At 37.4% G+C, this 22,089-nt stretch overlaps 1 protein-coding gene and 1 pseudogene across 15 annotated transcripts in view; both read left to right on the forward strand.

Annotated features, from left to right (window-relative positions):
* Positions 1–22,089, forward strand: part of LOC125779099 (glutamate receptor ionotropic, kainate 2) — a 2,985,835-nt gene that overhangs the window by 2,179,397 nt on the left and 784,349 nt on the right. The gene's annotated exons all lie outside the window — the stretch shown is intronic.
* LOC125779864 (small nucleolar RNA U3) lies at positions 6,167–6,296 on the forward strand (annotated as a pseudogene).

The raw sequence follows: 22,089 nt of genomic DNA on the forward strand, positions 1-22,089 counted from the left end.
AATCAACAATTTTCTCTTGTTTGGGATAGTACCGCGGCATAATGACTAAAAAAATTTTTTGGAGCACAAAACTATCAGGAAATGTTGAAAAACTATTGTTTTGTTGAAATTCTGCACGAAAAATCACTTATAGACGTCAAATATATGAAGTTAGCATGTCAAATGTAAAAAACTATGTGGCCGGACATTCCTCGTAATAAGATTCCAAGATTCCCCAAACGCTCATATTTGCAAAATGGCGGTGGATAATGAACACAATGTAAATTCATGCAAAATTTCTTTTGTGTGTCGAAGGCTAAAGGCTCAACTAATATTATAAACATATTTACCTGGATGAATTTATTGGAAAATGTGAAAAAAAAATCAACTGTACACAGAGTTGAAAAAAAACTTTCGGAGTATCGAATTTCTTTTTGTTGTCGCAGAGAGGTTATAACACGTGTTCACAGCTCGAGTGCTATATAGAAACTGAGCTTAGTATGAGACGAGCCGATGACAGTTGGTTGCAGCTGTCAACCTATACTAGGGAAAAAAATATCGCGCTGGCCCGGGATTCCCCTACATATATATGTAATACGTATGCACATTCAATATAACGAAATGCACGGAAAATAAGTAAACAATTTTTTATATATCCGTAAATATGTCAATATTAAATATGTGAGTATGTATGCAAATGTTTTGTTAATTGCATCTACATACGTTTGCTCAAAAAGAACACGAAAAAGAAATTTTGATAAGTACCCGATGTACGTACGTACATATATATTAAGTATGTATATATGTGTAAATGCGCATACGTAAATATGTATGTTGGTTAATTTTAATTTTTCAATGTTGATATGGATATCCTCCATATACATGTATTTCGATTCCGTTTTGTTCCGTTTTTTTGAAGTTATACTTCTTATACGACGCCGGAAAAGGTTGCGATAGATTCTGGTTGCGCAACCTTCCATATAAAAGTAACGCAAAGTTGCGCAATCTCGCTCCATCCATATGAATGTAACGCAACCTTGTCTGCGAAGATGTGCGAGCAGCAAGCGAAGCGGTGACAACGGGCGATCGTTTGTTCGTTTCTTTCGGCACAGCTCGGCCGACACAACAACACAACACAATGTTCCATGCTTATGCTGCTGTTGTTTTTGTAGAACAATGTTTCAATTTTTGGTTGGTGACATATTCACATGTGTGCGCATTTTTTTTTTTTTTTTTTTTTTTTTGGAAGGAGGAACCACCAGATAAGGTATTACTTTATGGGAGTGACACGACATCTTACGTCTCCTCTATAGCACAGACGGACTGACGCCTATTCTGCTGTAACTGTCTTATTATTGTCATGATGGAAGTAGCCGCTTCGTGAACAGCTTTCCACTTCTCAGAGGACTGACACATATGTGCAGTCAAGCTTTCCACCGTTAAACTACCGCCTAGTGCTGTTTCTAGCCTTCCTCTTATGGTTAGAAACCGAGGACAATGGAAGAACACGTGCTCAGAGTCTTCTATTGACTCCGTACACATCGAACAATACGGACTGACGTCGTTTTGAAATTTAAATAGATAGCCTCTGAAGCACCCATGCCCGCTTAATATTTGGGTCAGGTGGAAATTTATGTCCCCATGTCGTCTACTTATCCACGTATGGATGTCAGGTATAAGTCTGTGGGTCCAACGTCCTTTAGTTGAGGTTTGCCACCGTTGCTGCCATATATTTATGCTCTTCTTTCTCTCTTCTCTCTTTTGAATTTCTGTAATTGGCGCTGATAGCTCATATAATCTCGTGAGCTCGTCACCCTGGATGTCTATGGGCAGCATACTAGCTAGTACTTCAGATGCTTCGCTGGAGATAGTTCGGAAAGCACTTGTTACTCTTATTGCTGTGAGTCTATGCACCGCATTTATTGGTTTGGCATATGCTTTTATGTTTAGTGCCTGTATCCATACTGGAGCTGCATATAATATAACTGAGCTCGTAGCTTTTGCGATTAAAAGTCGGCGGCTGGAGCGCACACAGCCTCTATTTGCCATCATTCTTGACAAGGCATTATAAATCTTATTTGCTTTATTTGCTATGTTTTCCAAGTGCTGCTTGAATTTCAGTTTCGAGTCCAATATTACCCCTAAATACTTCAACTGTGGTTGTGAAGTGATTTCGCACTCTCCTATAGTGAGAGTTATTTTTTCCTCAATTTTTCTGGTGCTTATGAGCAATACCTCTGTTTTGTGCTCAGCCAGTTCCAAACTCTTGGAAGAAAACCATTGGCGTACACTATTTATACATTCGTTACATTTATGTTGTAGGTCATCAAGTTGTTTACCTACTGCTACCACTATAAGGTCGTCCGCGTATGCGATTAGCTTAACGTTTGTAGGCTGTGGAATTCTTACCACCCCATCATAAACTAGATTCCATAAGAGAGGGCCTAAAACAGATCCTTGTGGTACTCCGCTTGTAATGGTGTAGCTCTTTATGCCTTCGGTGGTGTCATAGATCAACTTTCTATTTTTAAAATAACTCCTAATGATTTTTATGAGGTACTTAGGCGCGCGTATTCCATATAGGGCTTCGAATATATTTTCCCATTTAGCAGAGTTGAATGCATTCTTCACATCCAGGGTGATCAGCGCACAATATTTTTTTGTACCACCTTTCCATCTTTTGCCACTTACTGCTCTTTTCGCAGTGTCGACCACTTCTTTCAGTGCATCGATAGTAGACCTCTGTTTTCTGAAGCCGTATTGTCTTTCTGATAATCCGCCGGCTTCCTGGATTGCAATCTCCAAGCGGTTTCTTATTATGCTTTCGTACACTTTTCCCATTGTGTCGAGCATACACAGAGGTCGATATGAAGAAGGTTCATCTGGTGGTTTTTTGGGTTTTGGGATTAAGACCAGACGCTGGACTTTCCAGGGATCGGGGAATATCCCTTCTTTTATGCATGCGTTGTACATTTTTGCAAAAAGAGTGGGCTTCGAAATTATGGCTACCTTTAGGGCTCTGTTTGGTATTCCGTCGATACCAGGCGCTTTGTTGTTTTTGATTTTTTTGGCTATGGCCAATAGCTCTTCTTCTGTAACGAGTGGAGGTGATACAGCAGCTTCGTTTCGTTGTTCAGCGTTAGTAATCGGTTCGTGCGTCGGAAATAATGCCTCGACGACTTTCTTCATGAACGGAGCGCATTGGGGTTGCTGCCGCTTATTTTTGAATTTGGACATGCAGATTTTATAAGCAGTTCCCCAGGGGTCTATATTTGCTTCTTTACAGATCTTTTCAAAACAGTTTTTCTTGCTACGGATTATAGCTGACTTTAGAAGCTTCTTATGGTTTTTAAAATCTTCTTTAAGACGGTTTTCGTTTTCGCCACTTTGATTGCGTTGTAGGCGACGTCGGGCTGAGTGACAGAGCTTTCTCAGCGTGGCAATTTCTTCATTCCACCAGTATACAGGTCTTCGCTTATTGTGACATTTTGTCCTTCGCGTTGTAGCGTCACATGCTGCTACCATTTCTTTTTGCAATGCGTTTACTAAGTGGACGCCGCCTTCGCCTGGTGCTATTGCTGCACTCCAGACTGTCTCAAAAACGTCAGTGTCAAAATCTGTTTGCTTCCAGCTTCGTTTATGTGTAGTGTTACTGCGTGGGGGTTCCTGGTCTCGAGAGAATAAAACTTCTGCGATGATTGCCATATGGTCACTATTTGTGAACATATCTGACACCTTCCACTTAATGTGTCTACTTAGTGCGTCATTCGCAAACATCAGGTCTATTACAGAGCCCTTATTTCTTTTTTGGTAAGTATTTTTTGTGCTACTGTTCATTATTGTGAGGTTGGTTTGGCTCAGGAATTCTAAAACTAAGCGCCCACGGTGGTTTGAACTTCTACTTCCCCAGGCAGTAGACCATGCGTTAAAATCGCCTGCCATTATTATCGGCGATTTTCCTCTGCTTTCTAAGGATAGTTCCAGGAGGAAGTCTTCAAATTCTCTAACGGACGCACTGGGACGAGCATAGCAGCTTACGTAATAAATTCCCCCTATTTGCGCCCACGTAAAACCATTTTTTGCTTCTCTGCAGCAAGATGTGAATGTTTGTCCATTGCAGGACCATATTGCTGCTTTTCCACTTCTGTCTGTGATCCAAGTGCTTTCCGAACGTTGGGAATATTGCTCACTCAGTAAGGCGACATCAATGTTGCTTTCTATTACGGTTTGTTGCAGCAGTGCTTGTGCTGCAGCGCAGTGGTTTAGGTTCAGCTGCAATACTCTCATTTCTCCATTGTCTTTAACAACTCGGTGTATTTGGGACAAGTCGTACTTAGAACCGAATGTTCTCCTTTGCAGAGCATGCAACTCGGTGTGTTAGTGCATACTTTTGCAACATGTCCCGCGCTTCCACAGCGTGTGCAAAGAGAGGACCTGTCGATCAGACTGCAACATTTCCGCGCCATGTGGCCTGGATGGAAGCATCTGTAACAACGGGAAACAGGGGAGTATTCCCGGAGGCGACAGATTGACCACCCAATCTTTACTTTGCCAACTTTAAGGGCAGACTTGGCATCCTGGGCACGCAGGGATATAAGGGCTATTTGAGTGCCGTTTCTTGTTTTCCTCATATTTTTAACATTTGCTGGCCCTATGTTTTGTATTCCGCACTCCTTTTGTAATGCGCAACAAATTTCTTCTGGTGTAGTTATCTCATCCAGATCTTTGCACATTATAGTGACGTTGTGTGTTTTTGGCTGTACTACTGCCATCTCGCCAACCACTCCCTCTAGGGCACTCTGAAAGGTTTCAGCTCTTTTATCTCCTTGGCTTTTTAGTTCTATGAGCAGGTCTCCTTTGAGAGTTTTTCTGATGTAGGTCACGTTTGAACCCAGTTCCTCGAGGCCACTGTCACCTTTAATTTTACGGAGGATGTCTGCATACGAGGCTCCGTCCTTTTTTGTTAGAATTATAGCGTCTGGTTTCGACCTAATTCTCTTCTCCATGGCCCTCTTCTTTTTTCCCACTTCTACCCATTTCTCGGGTGCTGGCTTATTTTCTGCGGTGTCTTTAATATTTGTCTTGATGACTTCACTAAAGGTTCCTTGCACTTTTGGAGTCATGTTTTTTGGCTTCTTCGTAGGTGGTAGAAAGCCTGATGTCTCCCGTGCTCTTTTTGGGGTATTTTGGGGCGATACTTGTGACGCTTTCACTACCATCACTATTTTCGAATGAATTTCGAGATTTCCTGTTTTGCCATACAAGTATGTTATGCTGCTTACAAGCTCTCGCATGGCTTGGTTTATGTGTCTCTGTCCGGACATCATATTCTCGAGCTCCTTTATTTTTCTGCCCAATTTGCAAAGAATATTAGTAGATTCTCTACTTTGCGCTCTATCGGATTTGCCACTCTTGTTCTCGTTGTCGGCAAATTCACTATTTTTTATTGGTCCAGCAACGGTGGACTCCTCATTTTTGCCATTTGGCGGCGTTCTTGCAATTTTTGAAATCCTTCGAAAAGGATTTTCTGGTGTGCACCCAGAACTATTCTCAGAGGCCATACCTCACTCGAAAATAGTTGGGAACACCTGTCAACTTGTCCGTTCAGTCTCTTCCTCTGAAGTCTTATTTAAATTTCCGATGGTTGGCAACGCCAAACCGAAAGGGAATGCAAAAAAAAAAAAACAAAACAAAAAAGAGAAAGAGAAAGAAGGAAAAGAAAGGGGAAAAACAGCTGATGTCTCCAACCACAACGGCAAAACAAAATTTTATAACCACGTTGTGCCTGGATTGCTGTTCTCAGGGGAAACAATTTTATTAAAAAACAAATTTTGCCGCGGAAGAAATGGGCAGGTACGTAAAATAATGTAATATAAGATACAAAAATTGTACTTATCTATTTCGATTTTAATCGCCCACTTGCGTCCGTCACCTGATCGTTACACGGGAAACAAATCTAGCCAAAGCTGCCTCAAAGCACTTGGAAAAAACTATGAAAACACCGGACCGCACAAAAAACGCGTCCACTTTACACAATCACCAAGTGTAAGTTTGTGTGCGCATATGTATGTTTGTATGCTTGTGCATTATTGAAGTTATACTTCTTTTTCTTTCGTTTGTCTTTCATTTCTGCGAATTCTCAACTATTTTACGTATGTTTTGGTTGAAATACTCTGCGTTGGCCTTTCAGAATCACACAGCATCATTTCTGTGGTTTTTGAAACTGACCCACGAGGACGAGGTATATGGTTTTATCTGGGAGCGTGAGATTTAAGAAAATCGTTCGCTTACAAGGGATAAAATGACTTCTGAGTGGCGATTTTAATGAATAAATTCACAGAATCATTTCTGTGCTTTTGGAAATCTATACTAATAAATATTTTTTTCTTACTAATAGAAAATAAATTTATCACAGCAATATACATAAACATATACATAATATTGCTGTGATAAATTTAATTTCTATTAGTAAGCAAAAAATTAAAAATAAATTTAGTAAGACTATACTTCTCAGGGCATCACAGCAATGTTATGCATATGTATATACATATTATGTATATGTATATTGCTGTGATAAATTTATTGCGAAAGCAAATGTTCTACAAAGTATGTATATTTCTATACTTAAACAAAATTATTAGAACCATTGTATGTTTCTTGCATGAATAACCAAATCATACTTAAGTCAGCGCAACCTAATTGTCAACGGTGGTGTTGGTGGTAAGCGCTTGGAAGGTCAAGATGCTAACACAGGTCCCAGGTTCGAATCCCGACAGAATAAATTTTTAATTTTTTGCTTTTAACATCGTATACTATAAAAATAAATATTTTTCTTTATTTTAATTTCTATTAGTAAGAAAAATATTTATTTGTATAGTATACCATGTTAAAAGGCATACATCTTCTTTCCTATCTTGTGTATCTGCACATGCTCATATGAGTGTATGTATACGCATGTGCGCGCATTGACTTGCATGTTCATACATTCATATATACTTATATGTACATATATTTGCATACATTGCCGAACAAATAAATCACAAGCATACAAACATACATATGCCTACACATATGAATATGTCACCAACAAAAAATTGATCTTCACAAGTCAATCCGGCAGCCAAATTGGCGAAGAACAAAAGAGAGATGATTACGCTGCATATTCTCTTCCGCAACGAAGAGACGGAACTACTTTCTGAGTCAAAATTCATTCATTTAGACTTTGCTTTATTCTTCATTTTATGTGCATAATAAATTTATAAAATGTGAATTTAAGTTTTCTAGTTTTCTTTCATACAAAATGATATGCATTTCTGAATATCACTAAGAAGTATAACTCCATCCGCGCGTTGGAGTAGTTTTGTAGAACAATGATTAAATTTTTGGTTGGTGACATATTCATACATATGTGTACGCATATGTATGTTTGTATGCTTGTGCATTATTTGTTCGGCAATGTATGCAAATATATGTACATATAAGTATATATGCATGTATGAACATGCAAGTCAATGCGCGCACATGTAATAACTATATTGATAAGTGATGAAAATATGATTTCAATTTCTGAACACGCACATGCGTATACATACACTCATATGAGCATGTGCAGATACACAAGATAGGATAGAAGATGTATGCTTTTTAACATCGTATACTATATAAATAAATATTTTTCTTACTAATAGAAATTAAATTTATCACAGCAATATTATGTATACATATGTATATTATGTAAATTATGTATTCCTGCGTTGGGAATACAAAAAAAATTATTTTTTAATCGGACAGCATGTCCGCTTTATTGACCAAAAACGACTCCACTTAAATTTAACAATTCAGTTAATTTATACTTATTCTAAGCCACGGAATTATTAAGTGGCGTGATCTAATTCCTAGAATTAATATAAGCAATTCGATTGCATTGGCATGTGCCGGATGTGCTGAAGTTGCATCGGCAGAATTTACCAGTTGTCGCTCGGGGTTGTTGACATAGTTGCACTTTATGCGTGGTTCGTGCTAACTCTTCCCCTCTTAAGTCGATTGTCCTCAATCGGGATTAATGCATTTGTGGTGTTGAAATTTGTAGAAATGGTCCGCTTTTTGCTGAAGTTGCTTGCGGTGGCTCATTGAAATAATATAGCTTTTGATTACTTTTTATAATGATGTATACAATTGTTATTAAAATTATAGTTATAATTATAACATCAGTGCCTATGCTAATTAAATTCCTCTTTTTATTTTTATTCATTAGTAATTCGATACTATTTTCGTGATTTATTTGTTTTACATAAAGATTTTCTAATTTAAGAACAAGTTCAGTTACATTCTTTTTCTCTTTAATTTTTGTAATTCGATTTGGCAAAATAAATGTTTCATATATTTTAATGTTAATGTTCGAATACGTCTTATTAAGCGTACTAATATAACAATTTTCAAATTTGATAAGAAAGTTGCCTTTCTGTTTTATTTTTTGCTTATTGCAATTGTGTTCTATTTCTACATCAAAATTCTTAAATACTAGAATACCAGGAACTATTTCAGTAACATTTATTTTATTTATAGTTTCTAAATTACAATTTGCTTCTTCGAATTTCAATATATTTTCTAAACATTTATTGTGAATTTTTATTAAATTTTTCTCCAAATTGTTTTTTACATTTGTTTCATACATATTATTTTCTGAATCTATTAATACTTCGTAAGTATCTAAGGCTATTGATTTGTTAGCTATATTAGGAAGTGGTTCAAATCTGATTTGTGAAAGGGTATTTGGTGAATATTGGGGTATTAGGAGGATTATGATTATGTTGTTGTTTTGAAATATTACCGCTGTCTTGATATTTTGGTAACTGTCGAAATCTGTAATTAATTCGAGTTCTAATTTGGTGAGGATGTCCGTAGGAATTATACCTATTTTGCTGGAAAATATAATTTGTCCTATGTCGTCTATGTGGTTTCGTAAAAAGGATATATCGTTTTCTATTTGGTATGTGTGCTCTAAAAATTGAACCTTGTCCTCTAATGACTTTATTTTATTTTGTATGGTGTCCTTAAATGTATTAATGTAATGACTTATTGAGATTTGCTGTTGGTTAATATGTTTTGTTATATTGTTTATTTCCTCGGATATGAAGTTATTAACGCGTACTATATTCGTCATACTAGCTGTTGTGGATAATTCATTTTCGTGTATTTCTGTGAGTGCGTTATGGATTTCCGTCTCGTCATCACTGTCCATGGATCCTGCTATATATTTTAATCCTTTCCCTAGAATATTTACAAGTCCTCGTTTTGATTTAAAATGAGGGTGTAAGCCGCTTATTTTTGATTGGAGTAATGCAAAGTTCCTATTAACTGTGTCCAAAATTTGTTTATCTTCAAAAGTTGTGGTTTTTAGCATGTTAATGTTATTTGATATTAAGGCTACTGTTTCCTCGTAGGCTGTTAAGTTGATAAAATGAAGTGTTTTGTCATAATGATTAATTATTTTCAGTTCGTTAGTTTTGATGGGTAAATATCCGTTATTATTCGTTAAATCCTGGATGTCGATTTGTTGTGCGTCTACTGTCAATGCTAATATCAGCATGATTGTCATGATTTCTACCGTATTCATTTTTCCTATTAAAGAAGAAATTTTATGTGCTTAAATTCATATTTACTCATGCATTTTTATTTAATGTTACTTTTATGAACTACTCTACCTGATTTAGTTACTATTGTTGTATTAAAATTTTTCGCAACAATTTCTTTTCTAAATCTAGCCGATAACTTATTTCCTAATCTTCTATTTAATTTGACAAATATGATATCTCCTTCCGCATATGTTCTTGGAGGTGATCTGGTCTTGTTATGGTATGTAAGGTCTGCGTTTTGTTTCGCTAGGAGTCTGTTTATAGTTTCTTGTCTGTCTTTCTCCGTTATTTCAGGGTCGCTATAAACACGTCTGCCAAAGAATATTTCTACAGGTTTTCTTCCTGTTGTCGTATGAATAGTGGAGTTATATTCGAAAACTGATTTATCCAACAATTCGTGGAATGAACGGTATGTGCTCTCCTTTTGAAGACATCGCATTATTTCTTGCAATGTAGAATGGAAACGTTCTACCTGTCCGTTTGAGCAACTTGTATACGGAGCGGTTCTAAAAATATTAATTCCGAATTCATTCTCTATCATGAAGTTTATTGCTTCAGAATTAAAAGATTTCTCGTTATCCATCACTATTGTTTCTGGAACAAAGGAGAAAAGGATATCGCGTAAAGGCTGTCTGATGTGTTCCGATGCTCTCGATCGAATGGGTTTTGCTATTGCGTATTTGGAGAATTTGTCCATCGCGGTTAGAACTAATTCCTTACCAACTATAAATATATCAATGTGCACTATTTGGCCTGCGAACTGTGGAATGGGTGTGGCCTGAATTTGAGGTTTTATTGGACGTCGGTCATATTTGCTTTCCTTGCATGTTGCACAGTTTCTTATAATTTTCTTTATTTTACTTGCCATTGCAGGAAAATAGTACTTTTCCAGAATTTGCATTTTATTTTCCCTAGTATTTCTGTGCGCTCTATTGTGCGTTTTTATAATGATCTCTTCCTGTTCTTTTTCATTAGGTATATCTTCCACTTGTATCTGTGTGAACCTAACTCGGTATTTGCTAAAATGTAATGGGTAGACCTCTTGTATTTTGCCCATAACATATTCTTCTGCTTTTATACAGTTTATAACTGATGGGTTCAAATATCTTTTTAGAATTGATTTAAGGTTTTGTTCGGAATAATCAGGTTCCGTAATTATGTGTCTATGATATGTAGGAAACACGATTTTAAATTGATACGTAGATGTGCTATCTGTTTTTAAAATTATTTGGTTTTTGAAAGCGTTTATAGGGGCTTCTATGCTATAAATTAAATTATGGGACGAGCTTTCATTCGAATTGGTTGCTATTGATAGACTGTTAACCTGTGATTCCTTCGGGGTATCCTGGATAGTGCATCTGCTACGACGTTTTGTTTCCCAGGTTTATAATGTAAGTCGTATGAATATTCTTCTAAGGCGGCTTTCCACCTTTTCATCTTGCTATTGTTATTCTTATTGCTCAAAGCGTAAGTGAGCGGCTGGTGATCAGTAAAGATTTGTACTTTAGCTGAGCCATATAAGTAATTCCTAAATGAATTCAGAGCCCAAATTATGGCTAGCATCTCTTTTTCATTGGCGGCGTAATGTTCCTCCGCCTTGCTCAATGTTCTTGAGATAAATGCCAAAGGCTTTGAGTCTTGCGATAGTACGGCTCCAATTGCAAAGTTGGAGGCGTCTGTTGCCAGTTCGAAATTTTTCTTATAATCAGGATATGCAAGTATCACATCTCTGGAAGTGAGTGAACGTTTTATATTATTGAAAGCTTCTATTGCTTCTTCATTCAAAAGTATTTTTACGTTTGCGGATTTGTTTTTCGATATTCTACCTTCTTCCCCTCTCAGAAGAGAAGTCAGGGGTTTTGCTAATTTCGCATAGTCCTTTATGAATCTTCTGTAGTATCCTGACAAACCAAGAAAACTGCGAAGCTCTTTTAAAGTTATAGGTTCTGGAAAGTTGGCAATTGCTTCAACTTTAGCAGGATTCGTTTTTATGCCATTTGGAGATATGACATACCCTAAAAATTCTACTTCCTTTTGGAAGAAATGACACTTATCCAACTGAACTTTCATGTTGGCTTCGTCCAAGGTATTGAAAATTGTATTAATGTGAAAAAGGTGCTCTTCTTCCGTTTTGCTAAATATAATTATGTCATCGATGTAGACATAACAGTATTTTCCTATGTGATCGCGCAGGATATCATCAAGAGCGCGCTGAAAAATAGAAGGAGCATTTTTCAAACCAAATGGTAAACGTGTAAATTCGTATTTACCATTGTTGATGGAAAATGCCGTTTTTTCGATGTCAGATTCTCTAAGAGGGATTTGATGAAATCCGCTTTTCAGATCTAACACTGAGAAAAATTTGCTTTCGCCGAGCTGCGAAATTACTTCTGTTATTTCAGGAATTGGATATTTGTCTGCTGTTGTGACTGAGTTTAAATTTCGATAATCGATGACCATTCGGTACTGTTTATTCCCCGCTGAGTCGGCCTTTTTCGGGACGATCCACAAGGGTGAATTGTAGGGAGACCTAGAGGGTCTTATAATCTTGTCATCTAAAAGTTTCTTTACCTGCTTTTCTACCTCTGATTTGAGAGATGCTGGGTATGGGTAAAATTTCGAGTAAACAGGAGAGTCCGTTACGGTTCTTATTTCTCCAACAACTTTCGTTGTGTATGTTAATTTTTCGTTCGGCTCCGCGAACAGATTTGGGAATGCGTCTACTGCTTGCTTAATGCTAGTCCTCTGCTGTGACGATAAGTGCTCGTCCTTTATATGTATTGCATTTACTGCCTTTGATGGAAGCTGCTTTAGTTTAACTTTTGTTCGATTTTTTATTATTAAATAATTTTCATTTGTGTAGATAATTGCTTGAAGTTCTCTTAATGTATCGTTTCCCAAAATTCCATCGAATGTCTTTAAGGATGGCATTAAGAAAAACTTGATTTCGTTATCTAGACCAAATAGTTTTAGCATTGTGTGTTCATTAATTTTAACATCACCTGTTACTGTTTTTGCAAAAAATGGATTTTTATTTTTAATACGTTTTTTAACCAAGTGTGGTTGAATGTAGTTTTTACTAGATCCTGTGTCTACTAAAAACTTAAGAATTTTCCCGTTATCAGCTCTTGCTTCAAAATATGGAAGCGAAGAGCTCATCAAGCTAAAAAATGAACTTCAGATGGTTCGTCTTCCGAATAATCGTTCTCCACATCTTTCGACATTGTGGCAATGTGGAAAGTTCTTTGGGTTTTCCTTTGTTGCTGATTATTAACTGATGGTGGTCTTTTCCCTTGAAATTGATTTTGAGGATTTCTGTTCATATAGTTAATTCGACGCGATTGCATACTCTCGTCAACTTCCATGGGTTCTGGCCGGGGTTGAGGTTTAGGTGGCCTGGGTGGAGTACTTGTATGCTGAATTTGGTTAGGAAATTGTTGTCTAGATTGCCAATTTGCTTGATTTGGTTGTGGCAAGTACGCCAATTTAGGGTAAAAGGATTGCAGTTGTTCCTGTGAAGAACGTCGCTTTGGATAGAGTTGAGGGGTTTGGTATGCCGTTTTCACATTGTGAGCATGATTCATGCGAAAATTCTGATTGTCTAGTTTCAGGCATAAATGAAGGGCCTGGGGTAAGTCGACCGGTTCTCTTATTCCCAGTAATCGTGGGAGGTCGCCATTTAATCCTCTTATGAAGGTGTCCAGAGCTTTATCCCTGTATGATTGCGTTATCATTCGTAGAGATTCGTTGCTCATTTCGGTACATCCTAGTTTATTTAAAATCAATGAGAGGTGTTTGTATACTTGCTGATAGAATTCAGCAACCGTTTTATTACCTTGTACTAGAGTTGTCATTTGATACTCTAAGGTGGATAAGTCACGCTTATCGGCATAATGCATTGCCAGACATTTTGTTATTGCTGACCAATCAAGTGGCGTGTTATAAGATTCCAATGCCATATCTGCATTGCCTACAATCTTATTCCTAACTACACTAAGGATTCCGTAGTATTTCGGGGTTCCTTTTAATGGTTCATATATATTTAATATACGGTCTACACTTTTTTTCCACGATATGAATTCTCCTGGGCGGCCAGAAAATTCTTTTAGACACTTCACTACATCAGGGATCCTATCTAAACCGTCTAAATTTCCTCTATGTCTGTCCTCTATAGTTTGATCAGTTGTAGTTGCCAAGTTGGCATCTGGATTTAGGGTGGCCTGTACTACCTTTGGTCCTTGCTGCTGTAGTATATTTGTCGCTATATTCGCTATTAATGATGTCAAGTCATCTATACTTAATTGAGTGTTATTTGTCGCTTGAGGAGTGGATTGGTTAGAAGGGAGAATGGGAGGTCTGACCAAGTTGTTGGGATTAGCCATTTTACAATTTAATAAAATTACAATATAATTTAAATAATTCTTATAATTTAAAAACAATTTTTCTTACTCTAATCCTGATGTTTCTGGATGCTGCTGCTGCTGGTTTACTTCGTTGTTAACGTTGGCAAATCGTACAGCCTTGGTAGTGGGGCACTACACTCGTAATTTTTCGTTTGTGTTTTTGTTGCTTTGCTTTTGTTTTGTTTCTAGGTAAACTTTAAGTTTTAGTAGCCGTCGTTGATTATGTGAGCAATAGTTATTGTTGCTTGTGCTGCTCGGCTAAATATTTTTATCCATTCACTCGCTTGATTTTAACTATCATGTGTAATCGCGCGCGTAATCAATTTTTAACACTTGGATTTTATAATGAGGCTTGTGTTTGTTTTCTGTTTTATATAAAATCACAAATTTATAATATTGTTCTGTTACAGTTTTGTTAATTATAATAATCACTTTCGTACATATCTACGCTTTTAGTTACAATTACAATTTGGTAGTCGCCAATAAACGCTATTTAAATTGCTTTGTTATATTTTATCACTGCTAAAGCTTTTAAGTTTTTCACAACAATTATTTCGCTGGCCTAAACTTTTTCACTTCACTTGCTGCTTTTTCTTTCGATAAGGCTGGCACGTCGATGCCTCCTTTTTACTTTTGTTACTCGGGGACCGCTATCGAAAATACTTTTTCACTTCACTTGCTGCTTTTTCTTTCGATAAGGCTGGCACGTCGATGCCTCCTTTTTACTTTCGTTACTCAGGGACCGCTATCGAAAATACTTTTTCAACCGGGCGCCAGTTTTTCTACCGGACCGACTGAATTTTGCTCGGGCGCCAATTATGTATTCCTGCGTTGGGAATACAAAAAAAAATTATTTTTTAATCGGACAGCATGTCCGCTTTATTGACCAAAAACGACTCCACTTAAATTTAACAATTCAGTTAATTTATACTTATTCTAAGCCACGGAATTATTAAGTGGCGTGATCTAATTCCTAGAATTAATATAAGCAATTCGATTGCATTGGCATGTGCCGGATGTGCTGAAGTTGCATCGGCAGAATTTACCAGTTGTCGCTCGGGGTTGTTGACATAGTTGCACTTTATGCTTGGTTCGTGCTAACTTGTATATTGCTGTGATAAATTTAATTTCTATTAGTAAGAAAAATATTTATTTGTACTATAGTATACGATGTTAAAAGAAAAAAATTTAAAATTTATTCTGTCGAGATTCGAACCTGTGTTAGCATCTTGACTTTCCAAGCGCTTACCACCAATACCACCATTCACACTTAGGTTGCGCTGACTTAAGTATGGTTTGGTTATGCATGTAAGAAACATACCATGGTTCTAATAATTTTGTTTAAGTATAGAAATATGCTTTTGTAGAACATTTGCTTTCGTAAACATACAGACAAATGTGCAAACGACATAATATATGTATGTATGATTGTTTCGCATTTTGCTTCTGAATATCACTAAGAAGTATAACTTCTTCTGCGCGTAGGGACTCCACGCATTTTTTTTGCAGTGTGTTTGGAGACACGAAGTAAGCTTGAAGGCAGATAGTTTAACAACAGTTTTTCAAAAATTTTCCTTAAAACAGTTGACTTATGTATGTACCATATGTCTATGTATATGTATGTATATAATTTGCGGAATATAAAATTTGCCGCGCAAAGTTTGATGGCCCACAAATTTTTGTATGTATGTATGTATATGCACATATGTATGTATTTATGAATCTTTTATACAATTTAGTACATTTACTTATATGTGCACATATGTATGTACATATGTATGTATTTGCATTTTCTTTTTTTGCTCCTGGGATCCTTGGGACATTTTTTTTTTGATTTTGGAAAATTATAGTGTGCTTGGAAACACAAAATAAGCAATAGGCAGGTACCGTAATTTTTTCATTTATTTCGGTACCTATATACATACATAGGTTTCAAGACCCGAGCATACTCCTGTAGAACCCTCAAAGGTGATCTAGTCATCGATGCCCAGAGCATACTTAAATTATGGAGGGAACACTTCTCCAGCCTGCTGAATGGCAGTGAACGTACAACGCCAGGAGAAGGCGAACCCGATTCCCCAATCGATGACGATGGAGCAGACGTTTCATTGCCCGACCATGAAGAAGTTCGGATAGCAATTGCCCGCCTGAAAAACAACAAAGCGGCAGGGGCCGATGGATTGCCGGCCGAGCTATTCAAACACGGCGGCGAAGAACTGATAAGGAGCATGCATCAGCTTTTTTGTAAAATATGGTCGGATGAAAGCATGCCCAACGATTGGAATTTAAGTGTGCTATGCCCAATCCATAAAAAAGGAGAGCCCACAATCTGCGCCAACTACCGTGGGATAAGCCTCCTCAACATCGCGTACAAGGTTCTATCGAGCATATTGTGTGAAAGATTAAAGCCCACCGTCAACAAACTGATTGGACCTTATCAGTGTGGCTTCAGACCTGGTAAATCAACAACCGACCAGATATTCACCATGCGCCAAATCTTGGAAAAGACCCGTGAATGGAGGATCGACACTCACCACCTATTCGTCGATTTCAAAGCTGCTTTCGACAGCACGAAAAGGAGCTGCCTTTATGCCGCGATGTCTGAATTTGGTATCTCCGCAAAACTAATACGGCTGTGTAAACTGACGTTGAGCAACACGAAAAGCTCCGACAGGATCGGGAAGGACCTCTCCGAGCCGTTCGATACCAAACGAGGTTTCAGACAAGGCGACTCCCTATCGTGCGATTTTTTCTATCTGCTGCTGGAGAAAATTATTCGAGCTGCAGAACTGAATCGAGCAGGTATAATTTTTTATAAGAGTGTACAGCTGCTGGCGTATGCCGATGATATTTAAATCATCGGTCTCAACACCCGCGCCGTTAGTTCTGCTTTCTCCAGACTGAACAAGGAGGCAACGCAAATGGGTCTGGCAGTGAACAACAACAATGTCAGCCTGGAAATCCAACGCAGGATTACTCTTGCCAACAGGTGCTACTTCAGACTGAGTAGGCAATTGAAAAGTAAAATCCTCTCTCGACGAACAAAAGCCAAACTCTATAAGTCGCTCATAATTCCCGTCCTGCTATATGGAGCAGAGGCTTGGACGATGACAACAACCGATGAGTCGACGTTACGAGTTTTCGAGAGAAAGGTTCTGCGAAAGATTTATGGTCATTTGCGCGTTGGCCACGACAAATATCGCATTCGATGGAACGATGAGCTGTACGAGATATACGACGACATTGACATAGTTCAGCAAATTAAAAGACAGCGGCTACGCTGGCTAGGTCATGTTGTCCGGATGGATGAAAAGACTCCAGCTCAGAAAGTATTCGATGCAGTACCCACCGCGGGAAGCAGAGGAAGAGGAAGACCCCCACTCCGTTGGAAGGACCAAGTGGAGAAGGACCTGGTTTCGCTTGGAATATCCAATTGGCGCCACGTAGCGAAAAGAAGAAACGACTGGCGCGCTGTTGTTGACTCGGCTATAATCGCGTAAGCGGTGTCTACGCCAGTAAAGAAGAAGAAGATATACATACATATGTATGTGGGTGATAAAGGGTTAAACGACAGCCGTCGCACACAGTAAATAAGAAGAAGCATCGACATCCACCATCCACCGACGCCTTGAAAGAAGAAGAATTCTACGAGCTTGCAACAGAAAGAGTTTGAATAAGACGACGGACGCGAAACGACGTGGCATAAAAGACGACGCGCATCAACTCTCCTCATCACGCATAATAAAATCCCACATAGATGATAAGATAAATTAAACTAAATAATATTTAAATCCTTTTTATAGATCAAACATAATAAAATCCCACATAAATGGGGGCTCAACCTAAAAAATAAAGTGCAAACTGAAAGTGTAAATTAACGTGACAAAAAAAAAATAAAACATTAAACTATTTTGTTGGCAAATGGTCTTGCACATAAAATAAGTGAAGTGAAGTAAAAAAAAAAAAAAAAAAAATCAAAAACACAAAAAAAGCATAGCCGAAATGGCATGCCTCAACGATTTCATGCAGTACAGCCTGCGCAATAGCAGCAAGCCTAAAATTGCGACGTTACATAAATACATCTTTGAAAGCGAAGGCGACAGAAGTAACCGCCGACGCCTCAGAGAATTTTCTGGATTCACATACGACGAAGGCAGCGCTGAATACAACCAGAAAGCAGATTACATAAATACGAATCTAAACGAAAGCTTCCTAGTAACAATATGCAACATGTTAGAAATCGACTACAATGTAGCTGACATAAAGCTGCACATTTTCAAAAACTTACGACGTAACCACTTGTTGGCCGATCGAAACAGAGACGAAGCTGATGTAATTGAAGACGAAGACGAAGACGACGAAAACAACGACGCCGAAATTGACGACAACGAGAGTAATAACTATGCAGAGAGTAACAGCAAGCTTAGCGAAAATAAGGGTGAAATTACAAACTACTACAGTTTCCCTACAGGTGCAACTGAAAGAGATGATGATGAACAAGACACGAACCAAACAAACGCGAGAAACAACGATATACGCATGAGCAATAGTGTTTCAAAACATATACCAAAATTTGCAATATCAATGCGCGACGTAGAGGACTCAATTAGAATTTTCGATGGTTCTGATAAGATTCCAATAGAACTATGGGTAGAAGAATTCGAAGAACAAGCAATCGTGATGCAATGGGACAATTTACAAAAACTGGTATTCGCAAAAAAATCGATACACGGTATAGCTAAACAATTTGTGTTAAGTGAAAGAGGCCTAAATTCGTGGCAAAAACTGAAAGACGTTCTGATAAGTGAATTTAAATCAACAACAAATAGTGCAGTGTTACACAAGCGACTATGTGAACGTAAAATACGAGAAAACGAAAGTGTGCAAGAATATTTCTACACTATGAAAGAAATTGCCTCGCAAGGTAATATCGAAAATGATGCGTTAATGCAATATATAATTGATGGCATTACTGACTTAAGTGTAAACAAAGCGATGTTATATGGTGGCAAAAATTTAAAAGATTTTAAAGAAAAGTTGAAATTCTATGAAATTATGTGCAAACGCAATACGAATAAACAAGGTATAACCACAATAAAAAAGAGTATACAAAGTAATGTAAAAAAAGAAATCAACTGTTTTAACTGCGGTGAAAAAGGACATTTGTCTAACAACTGCAAGAGTAAGGAAAGAGGCAGAAAGTGTTTCAAATGTAATCAATTCGGACACATTTCGGTTAACTGTGAACAAAAGAGAAAAGAGACAAATGCAAATACTCGCCAAATCGTATCAAGTCGTGATTTAACTAATAAAAACGTCAAAATCGGTGATAAATACTACATATCATTGTTCGACACTGGTAGCAAATTTAATATAGTAACAAAAGCGGTGTATAACAATTTACACAAAACAAAATTACGTGCATGTAATATATCATTAATCGGGTTTGGTGGAAATATGAAAGAAAATAAAATCAAACCAGACGGTTACTTCGATCACGATATACAAATAGACGGTCAAATATTTCATTTAACGTTCTACGTTGTTCCAACCAAGTGTATGGATATCGATGTGGTCCTGGGCGAAGATTTATGTTTAAAAGCAGAAATAACAATTAGCCGTGAAGGTTTAACAATTAAAAAGATCCAAGCGGACAACGAAAATAATGAAGAAGTGCCATTTATGAAGATAGATGCGTTGACTGACAATTTTGAACTAGATATTGGTAATGACGCGAGTGCAATCACCAAACAAAAAGTACGCGAATTAATATACAATTATGAACCCAAAAAGATTGCTACAACTGATGTAGAAATGCGAATTGTACTTAGTGATGAATCGCCAATTTTTTGTAGACCACGCCGGGTACCTTTCTCGCAAGTAGCTATCGTTAATAATCAAATCGATGAATGGCTTAAAGACGGTATAATCGAAGAATCAAACTCTGACTTTACAAGTCCAGTTGTGTTAGTTAAAAAAAGAGACGGGTCACATAGACTTTGCGTTGATTATCGACAAATTAACAAAGTAATTATTAAAGATCGATACCCACTTCCACTTATAGACGACCAATTAGATCGATTACAAGATGCAACAATTTTTAGTACCATAGACCTTAAAAATGGATTTTTCCACGTTCCGGTAGCAGAATGCAGTAAAAAATACACATCGTTTGTAACACAAAATGGTCAATACCAATTTAATAAAGTACCGTTTGGATTATCGAATTCTCCGGGAGCTTTTCAAAGGCACATAAACGCAATCTTCAGAAATTTTACACGACAAGGTATTGCATTGCCATACATCGACGACATCATAATCCCAGGTAAAAACGAAGAACACGCAGTAAGTAATCTAGAGAAAGTAATCAACACATGCAGAGACTACGGGTTGCAGTTAAACATTAAAAAATGTCAGTTCTTGAAAAAGAAAGTCACATTTCTCGGATACGTTATAGAAAACCAGACGCTACGGGCATCACCAGAGAAAATAGAAGCTGTTTTAAACTATAAAACACCACAGACGACAAAACAACTTCTTAGTTTTTTAGGATTGGCAGGTCATTTTAGAAAGTTCATACCAAATTATTCTATTATTACCAAACCATTAACAGACATGACTAAACAAAATTGTTCATTTAAAATCGGACATGAAGAAGAAACAGCTTTCGATTTACTCAAGAAAGCTCTAGTCGAAAATCCCGTACTTGGTATTTATAATCAGAAGTACGAAACGGAGCTTCATACTGACGCTTCTATAGACGGTTTCGGGGCTATGCTATTACAGAAGTCTCCAAACGACGGACAACTTCATCCAATTTACTACATGAGTAAAAAAACGACTGATGATCAGAGAAAATTCACAAGCTATGAACTTGAAATACTTGCGGTGGTAGAAGCGCTAACAAAGTTTAGAGTGTACTTATTGGGTATAAAATTTAAATTAGTTACGGACTGTAACGCATTCACGAAGACGCTAGAAAAGAAAAACCTGTGTACACGTGTAGCAAGATGGATACTATTGTTACAAGAATTCGACTATGTGGTTGAACACAGAAGTGGCAATCGTATGAAACATGTCGACGCTCTTAGCCGGTACGCAATTATGATGATACACTACGATGACTTAACCATTAGAATAACCCAAGCACAACAACAAGACGAAAAATTAATCGCAATCCGAGAATTACTCAACAGTAATAAAAGTTCCTATGATGGCTATTTTCTTAGATCGAATATTTTATACAAAATCTATAATGGTAATGAATTAATAGTAGTCCCGGAATGCATGCAAAATCAAATTATTGCACGTGCTCATGACAGAGGCCATTTCGCCGTTAAGAAGACAAAAGATCTCATCATTCAAGAATATTTCATACAAAACGTCGACGATAAAATTAAGAAATACATTAGTTGTTGCATACCTTGTATACTAAGCAATCGTAAACATGGCAAACAAGAAGGCTTACTACATCCGCTGAACAAAGAGGAAACACCACTACATACTTTTCATATAGATTTTCTGGGTCCGCTAGAGTCAACAAATAAGAACTACAAGCATATTTTGGCAGTGGTTGACTCATTTACTAAGTTTTGTTGGCTGTATCCCTCTAAATCGACTACTACGTCCGAAGTAATATCGAAACTACAAAATCAGAGCATGATTTTCGGTAATCCAGCAAATATTATCTGCGACAGAGGTGCTGCTTTTTCCTCAAACGACTTCCAAAAATATTGTGACAATGAAAACATAAAGATGTTCCAGATAACAACAGGACTACCTCGAGTAAACGGACAAGTCGAAAGGCTGAACGCTATCATTATTTCAGTCTTATCGAAACTCAGCATAGACGACCCCTCGAAATGGTACAGATACGTGGACAGAGTTCAACAAGCAGTTAATTCAACGTATTCAAGAAGTATAAAAACTACGCCTTTTGAATTATTAATCGGCACGAAGATGCGAACAAAAGATGACCCTCAAATACACGATCTCATCCAGCAAGAGATTACAGAATTATTCAACAACGAACGCTGTGAACAACGTAAGCAAGCAAAATTACAAATACTTAA

This window comes from Bactrocera dorsalis, chromosome 6, assembly GCF_023373825.1.
Source record: "Bactrocera dorsalis isolate Fly_Bdor chromosome 6, ASM2337382v1, whole genome shotgun sequence".
Classification (NCBI taxonomy): Eukaryota; Metazoa; Arthropoda; class Insecta; order Diptera; family Tephritidae; genus Bactrocera; species Bactrocera dorsalis.